At 31.1% G+C, this 8,735-nt stretch overlaps 1 protein-coding gene across 1 annotated transcript in view; it reads left to right on the top strand.

Annotated features, from left to right (window-relative positions):
- The first annotated feature begins 4,481 nt into the window (after positions 1 to 4,481).
- The window catches only part of LOC106458179 (solute carrier family 12 member 8-like), a 47,773-nt gene continuing 43,519 nt past the window's right edge, over positions 4,482 to 8,735 (top strand). Inside the window, exon 1 of the mRNA XM_022384320.1 lies at positions 4,482 to 4,579. The gene's annotated coding sequence lies outside the window, so the exon portion shown is untranslated. The remainder of the gene's footprint in view (positions 4,580 to 8,735) is intronic.

Here is an 8,735-nt window from a genome sequence, read left to right on the forward strand (position 1 = left end):
GGGGGCGGTAGAAAAGAGTTAACTTTTTTAAAAGATTTTTAGTCTGAGTAACTCTCATTGTAAAAGTACCAAAAAAGTGTTTTTGTTTGAAATGGAGTGAAAAAAACTGTTCAAGTATGTGTATAGTCTGGTGTAGGTGGGTTTCTGATAACAATCAACATTAAAACGTTTTGTTTGTTGAAAACATATGTGTCAAGAAAAGGTGAACTTAATTAATGCTAACATATTTAGAATTCAAATATTTTACAAATTTCATTAATTGATCTTAATTTTTCAATATTTTAAATATGTCATCAGCATAGTGATAGTAAATAATCAGTTTGTACTCAGTAGGACAATCCCTCAATCAACTATTCTCATGAAAGCACATGAAAACAGCCATTTCAGGAGCTAAGCTAAACCCTATGCTGACTCTATCAATTCGTTCATAAAAGTCATCATTAAACTGAAAAACAGTTTTTCCTGGCTAATTCCATCAGTTGTTTGAAAGATTGTCTACTTAGTCCATTAACACATCCCTTCTCTTTGAAAACAAAATCAACACAAAGGTTAATAGTCTCATCTAGGGGAAGGTTAGTGAACAGAGATTCAATATCTAGACTGGCTAAATAAACTCTTCATCAAACCTCAAATTTCTAATGTTATCGGGAAAAAACCAAAGCTGTCTTTTACTGTGTAACTATTAAAAGTAAAACCAATTAAATGCAAACATAAGACTTTAGAATTTAGCAGGAATATAATCACTTTGTTTTCTCTTGAAGCGGTAGGGTGTTTCGATAGTTTATAAAAATTAATAGTTTTACTAATTACCTGTGTTACTTTGTCAATGTAATCTTCTTTATCCAAAATAACTGTACCGTTTCCTTTGTCTGGTTTAATAATGACAACATTACCGTTAGATTTGAGCGTGTCTATGACTATCAGTTCTTTTTTGCTGAATTGAATAAAAACCCTATTACACGAGCGCTTTCGAAAGATGGACCTTTCTTCTTCTTCAGGGACACCTGAAGAAGAAAGGTCTATCTTTCGTAAACGTCTATGTCTGTAGTAGTTATTTTGGTGTAAAGTTAATAGTTTAGAGAAAATATATCAATCACCAAGGGTGTTCGAAGATTTAAAAGCGAAGATTTCGAAAAGCGCTCGAGTTATAGGGTTTTCATTCATTTCTATCAAGACTTATTGAACCTACGTGTTTTTCTAACACCATGAAAGTTCTTCTTAGCTGATGTTAAAGGGACGTTCTAATCCCAAATTCAAGAACAGTTCAAGCATTTTTTGGCATGCATAAGTGAATATAATGTAGTCTCAATTCCTATTGTATTCAAAGTAATCGGTAAAGCCGTAAACGAGACTACAGATAAAGGAAACGCTCATAATCTTTCCAATGAAGCCTAGACTAAACAATCGGCAAACAACTACTGAACTTTCAGTCGCAACGTTGCCTGTTAGCCTCGTTTCCAGACAAAAAATATTACTGATTATGTTAGGTACCGTTGCTTTTATCACAAATCTTTGTGTTCGTGGATTTTCACTTGTTCAAGAAACTGCACTTTGCTTACCACGGCTGAATTACGATTTGTATATAATAGCACATCTTTTTACCTGGATGAACCTAATTCCCCAACTTAATTCAACTTTTATGCTTTCTAATGTTAATAAGAAAAAGGGATATCCCCATGTTGGAAAATCTAAAGCCCCAATCTGAACATATCTTTATGATCTGAATGTATGAATATTTTGCATTTACAAGGGCTGTTACATACCCTTCCCCAAAATCTATCATTTATTGATGGCATCACACTATATCTCTTAAAAGCCAAACAATGTCAAAATGTATCTTTGGCTCATATTATTCTACGTTATATCGGCCGTGGTTTGCCACGTGACTTGGTGACTTAATATTTAAAGTCCAATAATATAAGGTACTTAACACTATTAATGTTAATTTCAACTGTGACAAACAGGTCTGGTCTCACTTGAAATGTTAGACCCTCCTCCTCAAGCTAAAGCCGTCCATTAACTAATTTCAGAGCTATGTTATATTTGGCGCCATTATCATGAACCACGATAGTGGTTTATAATTGGGATCGCAAGGAATTGCACAAAACCCAAGTAGAACGTTAGGGCAAAAAGCACCTTAAACAATAAAGATTCAGTTCAAACAACATTTTAAAACCTTTACTATGGACTGCTAAGGTTATAAACATATTAAAATGCCCTCAAAAAGCACGCATATTAGATTTACGAGAAAAATTAAATCTGCTCAAAACGGCCCATTTGTAATTCTTCTTCTTATTATTATTCTCTTACCAGTCTACAACAAAAATGGATTGGTATATTGCACCCAAATATTTTGAATAATACTTAATAAGGCACCGCGAAGATCACAGGTGTATTGAAAAGTCGATTTATTTATTCTATATTTTACACTAGCAGAATATCCGACGTTGCTCCGATGAAAATGGCTTTAAATATCCTGAGCTGTTTTGACTAAATCAACTACAATAGCAATGTGCGAAAAAAATAAAATGTTAAGCTATTTTAAGAAAAGCAAAACCGAGTACATTGCTCCTGCTTCTTGCATGTGCTTTGCATGACATTTCAAGTTCCAAAAACATATTTCTTCACCTTTTGATGTCTTGATTTCAGCTGTGTGATCAAGTGTCATTTGCAGCATATACTGACTATTATCCTTCCATTTAATGAAGATTTGATTTATTCTGTTCTTGTTGCAACACAACGTAAGCGAAAATTTACCGATACCAAACGTTTTTGTAAAGTCATCGTATAACTGATTCTTGCGAGTATACGCAAGCAAAGCAAAATATATGGCGGAAGCAAGCCTATTTTGTTGAAGGAGTGTGCGAGAGAAAGCGCTAGCCTTTTTCAGTTAAGGGGAGTTAAAAGATAGGCATGTATGTGTAGAACAAAGAGAGAAGGGAGAAGAGCACAAATGAAGGCTCCCCGAAGTTTTTAAATCTCTTTAACACATATTTGATCATGATGGAATGATTAGGAGAATCCTCACATAGAGAAGAAACGAAGTTTGCTTTCTTACAAATATCTGATATTCTTTTTAAAAGCTTAAATGCAGGGAGAAACGGGAATTACCAGCCAATAATAGATGAACATTACATGATTGTAATGGGAAGATACTCAATGCTTTGTACATTATACAATCGGTGTCTTTAGGGAGCCAACCCCTATATTACGTATGAAGTGAATGAGTAAAAAAATCAGTACACATAATATTAACTTGTAATACATACATTTGTAGAATAATTACTTTAAAAGACACGAATGTCTATCTAAAGCGATGTTTTAGATGTATATTATTTATTTGAAAAAGCTGCTTTTCTACTGGTAATTTTTTTCATGCTTAGTGGAGCTGTGTCTTAGTCTAGGTATATATTTGCCTATGCATTATAATAGAGAATTTAGGTACACAGAAACTATAAATGCTCATTTTACTCTCAAACAAATCTCCAGCTACAGTTTAACATTTTACATCTTGAACTAATGCGATCAAATAGCCCATAGCTACAGTAAATCATCATAAACCGTATCAGCTAGCTACTAGTTATGTTTATTATCATTATAATGTATATGGTTAGCTACCATATCAAGTAATTCTTTGCCCATAGTTGAGCATAAAACAAGCTAGCAAAAATAATGATGAATAAAAAATTGGAAATTTAAAAATCAGCTGATAGGGATTGTAACAAAATAAGGAAACAAGGCTGGAGATATTGTAGACATTATTTACTGAAGCTGCAAATCCCTATTTTGACTCTTACAAATGTAACACTAGGTAACAGCATGGAGCCAAAAAAGGAGTTTGTAGTTTGAGTAAATAATGCCTACACTATCCCCAGCCTTGTTTCCTTACTTTCTTTACGATCCCTATTGGCAGGTTTTTAAATTCACATTTTTTTTTATTTATCTTGTATGCCCCATTGCCCATTTCCCATTGAATTTATACAAAAACAAACCTGACTGAAGGCACACTCTGGGTTGTGCATCCGTCAACTTGCCAAGTTAATTTAATTTTTTTTAATTATGTAAGATATATAGACTATCTGGTAGAGCGCTTTTTATGAGTTCATCGAACAAATTAAACAAAAATATATATGTTTTGATATATTTGGCTTTAATTCGTGAATTGTAGTTTTATTCATAAATTGTATTTTTTATCCTTAGTGTGTAGTTACTTTTCACTAAATTGTTATTATGTAAATTGTTTGTTTTAATTTGTATTGTATTGTTTTATTATGTCACATTTTCTTAATTTCATTAGTATATAATATGAATTGATGAATAAAGTTTTGTAATACCGAAAAGAACGAATAAGCAGTTTAAGAAAAATTTCCTAAAATAACTCTAACTGGAAACCCAATGAAACCTTTGCACTTCTGACAATTTGCCTGTCTTTTTCAGATACCATGGTTAAAATGATAATTTTACAGATGGCGCTAAGTAGAAGTAAAGTATCAAAATGGTGTACGAATGGTAGTATATATTGTATCAGTATTACTCACATCTGGCACAAATTTTGATGGCCACGGACGTACGGTAACGGGTAAGCAGTTATTTGTTGTTTATTTTTTTTATTAGTTAGGGTCATATTTGTTCGTGTTAGGAATGAATGTTTAACGCAACTGTAATATTTGTTTTTATGAATTTATTAACTTAGTTAGAAGTTGTAATTAGAAATGAAGTTAGACTGAAATAATGGATAGTACAATATCAGTATCATGAATGCAACTTGCAAGGCCGAAGAAAAATGTTGTTTATTTGAGGCATCAAATGCTCAAGGGAAATGTTTGGTACTGCTACTTAGTATTTTTTGGGGTCCCTAACATTACATACTTTGTCAAAAAACTCCAATATTGGGGAATAAGTTTCTTATTGTCAGTAATCAGTAAACCTGAATCCATAGCTTTTACTTTCACTTTTTTAGTTTTACTTAGTTTCACATTAAATGATTAATTGAAAAAGTAGTTACTGTACTATTAGTATTACTAAGACATTAATTTTTTATCATGTCTTATATAATAAGAAAATAAAATTGGCATTTGTTTTTTATTTCTTGTCTATATATAATGTATTACTTTTATTAAATGTGAGATAAAATAGAAGAGATTTCATTTGGAAGCTGTTTTTTTTTATTTCAACCATAAACTGAATAACATCTTGCAAGGTTTGGCCAGCTTAGGAGATTTAGGTTAGTTCAAAATACATATATTAAATCTAAAGTATATTAATAAAATTATAAAGTAATCACATTTTGTATATTAATACTAATAGCATAACCAATACTGTTAATGAAAGTAGTAACAACTCAATAATATAGTAAACCTTAATTGGGATCACAAAAATACTTCTTGTTGGCTGGAAATAATGTCATAAAAGTATATTTCTTTTAAAAATGTAACCTAGTGTAATATGCCTTATTTTTCTTTCTGATTTTCCCAAATGTGTCTTGACCAATGGAAAATGTAAGCCACTCCTTCTCTTTGACATTGACAAACTTATGGTAACACATATTGATGTTTAAACTGCATCAAGTTAATAGCAGTAATTTTGTTATTGTGCAACCAAAACATTTGGTTTATGAAGACACAAAATAAGGTTAAGAAAATAATATATGTGAACTGTTCATGAAAACATAACAAAGTTAAATGTAATAGAAAAAAAACAACATGCTAAAAATCCTGTGTGGTGTGTCTAGCACTGGTACTCATACTTTAACAAGCCCCTGACTTTTAACAAATGCATAGATCTGGCTACAAGAAGTAATAAACAATGTTAAATCTTCTGCAAAAGCCAAAAAGGAAACGCCTCTAGAAACTTCAAGAAATATATGACTTAAAAAGGGAAGTTACAACACTGCTTAATATGGCAAAGAAAGTAATTATAAAAAAAAATCATTAAATTAATGATATAGTATAATACAATATACAGAACTGTTATATAACTAATATTAACTATGTATAATAAGAACTTAAATTAATAGAAGGTAAAAACCAGTGGTGGCCTGTATACTAAAGTGGTTCATTATTATCATGAACAATATTCAATGAAATTAAATTTGATAAAAGAGTTAGCACAAAGGATCACGTATAAAGTGTAATAGACTTAAAATAAGACCCAAAACTCAAGCACTTTTGAATAGTTGACTGTTCTTCTTCAGGAGAACAAAGGGACTTAATTTTGTTCTCCTGAAGAAGAATAGTCAACTAATCGAAAGCACTCGAGTTTTGGGTCTTATTTTAAGTCAATGAAATTAAAAAATATAGATGTGAAGTTTTTTAAATGTTGGGATACACTGTAAATATTCTGAACCTATAATCTGTAATACATTATACACGTGTAAACCTTTTGTAGGTTTCAAATTGTTAAAAGATCAGAGAACAATGTTCAATATTTCTTTCAGGTTTTCCAGGTTAGTTGTGTTTTAACCATTCTTGTTTCTTGATAAATCCAATTAGTGTATCTAATAAGTTTGTCCTTGATGTTTGCTTAATTTTTTAAACTAAAGCTTCACAGTAGCCTTAACATTATGTAAGTAATAAGGTGATTGGTACTTGTTATAATAATACAGTAGTTTGAGTTTTTTCTCAGAACTACTATCATAGTAATAACTATGCAAGCTGACAAGTTTCAGCCATTTCCTAATGTTGGCTTGTATGTTTATTTAGTTATTACTTTAGGGTTATATCACTAAACTTGGTATTTAGTCACTTTACTGTGATTCCTTGATTTATACTGTAATGCTACTGACTTATAGGAATAGGGTGTTTCTTGAAAGATTAGAATTCTGTAGATTTCACAGAACCCCTGTTTACTGATTCTTATAGTAGCCTTAGAATTTGATACTGGAGACCATAGGGATCCTTTTGGCTTTTTATACAGATTTTTTTAAACTACTTGTGCGTCAAATTTCTTATGTGAGAACCCCACTGGTAGTCAGTAGTTTTTAAATAAGTTGGTAAACTGAAGGCTAGTTAGTTACATCAGTCCTAACTAATCTTAATGTATAACTAGACTCTTTAACTACTTTCGATCATCAATTCACTGCTTAATAATAAATATCTGTTTCTAAATCATGTTTGTTAATTCTTCCTGTACAAAATGTTTCTGAATACAACATTTTTTTTATTGCCTTTTTTTTTAATCGAGCTTAATACTTATCACTTTCACTGAAGGAACTCGTGAAAGTACCACATATAATTGTGCACGTGTGAATACGTTTCATTCAACACCACCTATAACACTTATGCCTCCTTGCTTCTATGAAAAAATAAGAAAACCTTTAACGTGTGCATACAGTTCTGGTGGCGATCCTACTGTTATTTTGGTGTGAGCAGAGTGTGAAGCAACAGTGATTGGTCAGCTTTGTTTGGGGTCCACATGAGTGCCAGTTGGGCTTGACTCAAACCAAGGTGTATTAGGGACAAAAGCATGCATGAGGAATGGAAAAATGATTTTAGTATATGTTAGGATAAACTGTTCTGTAAAAATGGATAAAGATAAAACTTCCTTTCATAAGCAAACAGGCATTGAAAATTAGGACATTCTAAGTTTTGGACTGATCATGAAAATGAGTTTTTAGTACTGAAAAGTGTAAAATAAACTTTTATCACAGGAATTTATTGAAAAACAGAAAAGAACTTAGTGTGATTTTTGGTTGATGTTCAAGGCTTTCAGCTAAGTATACATGTAGGTGGGACTTAGAATGCTGCATGTTCTGATATCTGTTTGTAAAAATTTAAAGTTAAATTATATGAAAAGAAAGACAGAACAATATTCAATCCATTGAGATTATTCCAACTTAGTATATACTTTCATGAGGTCTAATTACACATCACTTACTCCTGAAACACTTCTAACCATAATTTGCTCATTTCTATTTTGTAAACCATCAAATTCAATAAAATTGTGTTGATTTAAACTAAATCACCACCTTAATTTTTAGATTGTGTCAACTATTGATTGAAGAGATTTATCCTCATTGAGGCTTGTACTAGGTAAAATTAAATGTAATTAATTAAAAAAAATGTTATATAATATTGCACTAGTCAAATAAATACAGATAAAAATACTTCTTCATCCCATCATTTTGAGAATTGTGTTTTACTCTCCTTTAAAAGAGAACCTTTGTTTCTTAAAACATTGTATGATTTTATTTTTAGATGTATTTATTTAACTACTGTAAAAATAACAAATATGTTTTTCATTATGAAATGTGATTTTTAAGAGCATTCAGTAGATGAACATTTCACAATATATATTTTGTCAGTGAATGGCAAGATAAATGCAGGAAGTGGTGAACTTCAACTGGTGTTCTGATATCAGTCAAAATATTATAGAAAGTCACTTTACTGTATTATACATCAATATCTTTTAATGTTTGAATATTTTTATAATACTTTTATTATTCTAAAGGAATATATCAAGTACATTATGTTTGTTATTTATCTGAATTTAATTTTTTCTAAACATTTTTATACAAAAGATATTATTTGATGTACTCCTTGTGTAGACGATAGTATGGTCAACCACTTTTCAACTCTTACCCATGTTCATTGCTAAGATCGTTCTTCGAAGTTGTTTTTTTTGTTGTTTCTTGACTTGCCGGTCGAGTGTGGCCCCGAGGTTTTTGATGGGGTTCATGTCAGGAGATTGGCTTGGCCAGGGCAACTTCTGGATACCATATTCTTCCTGCCACTTTT

The sequence above is a fragment of the Limulus polyphemus genome, unplaced genomic scaffold, assembly GCF_000517525.1.
Source record: "Limulus polyphemus unplaced genomic scaffold, Limulus_polyphemus-2.1.2 Scaffold426, whole genome shotgun sequence".
Lineage (NCBI taxonomy): Eukaryota > Metazoa > Arthropoda > Merostomata > Xiphosura > Limulidae > Limulus > Limulus polyphemus.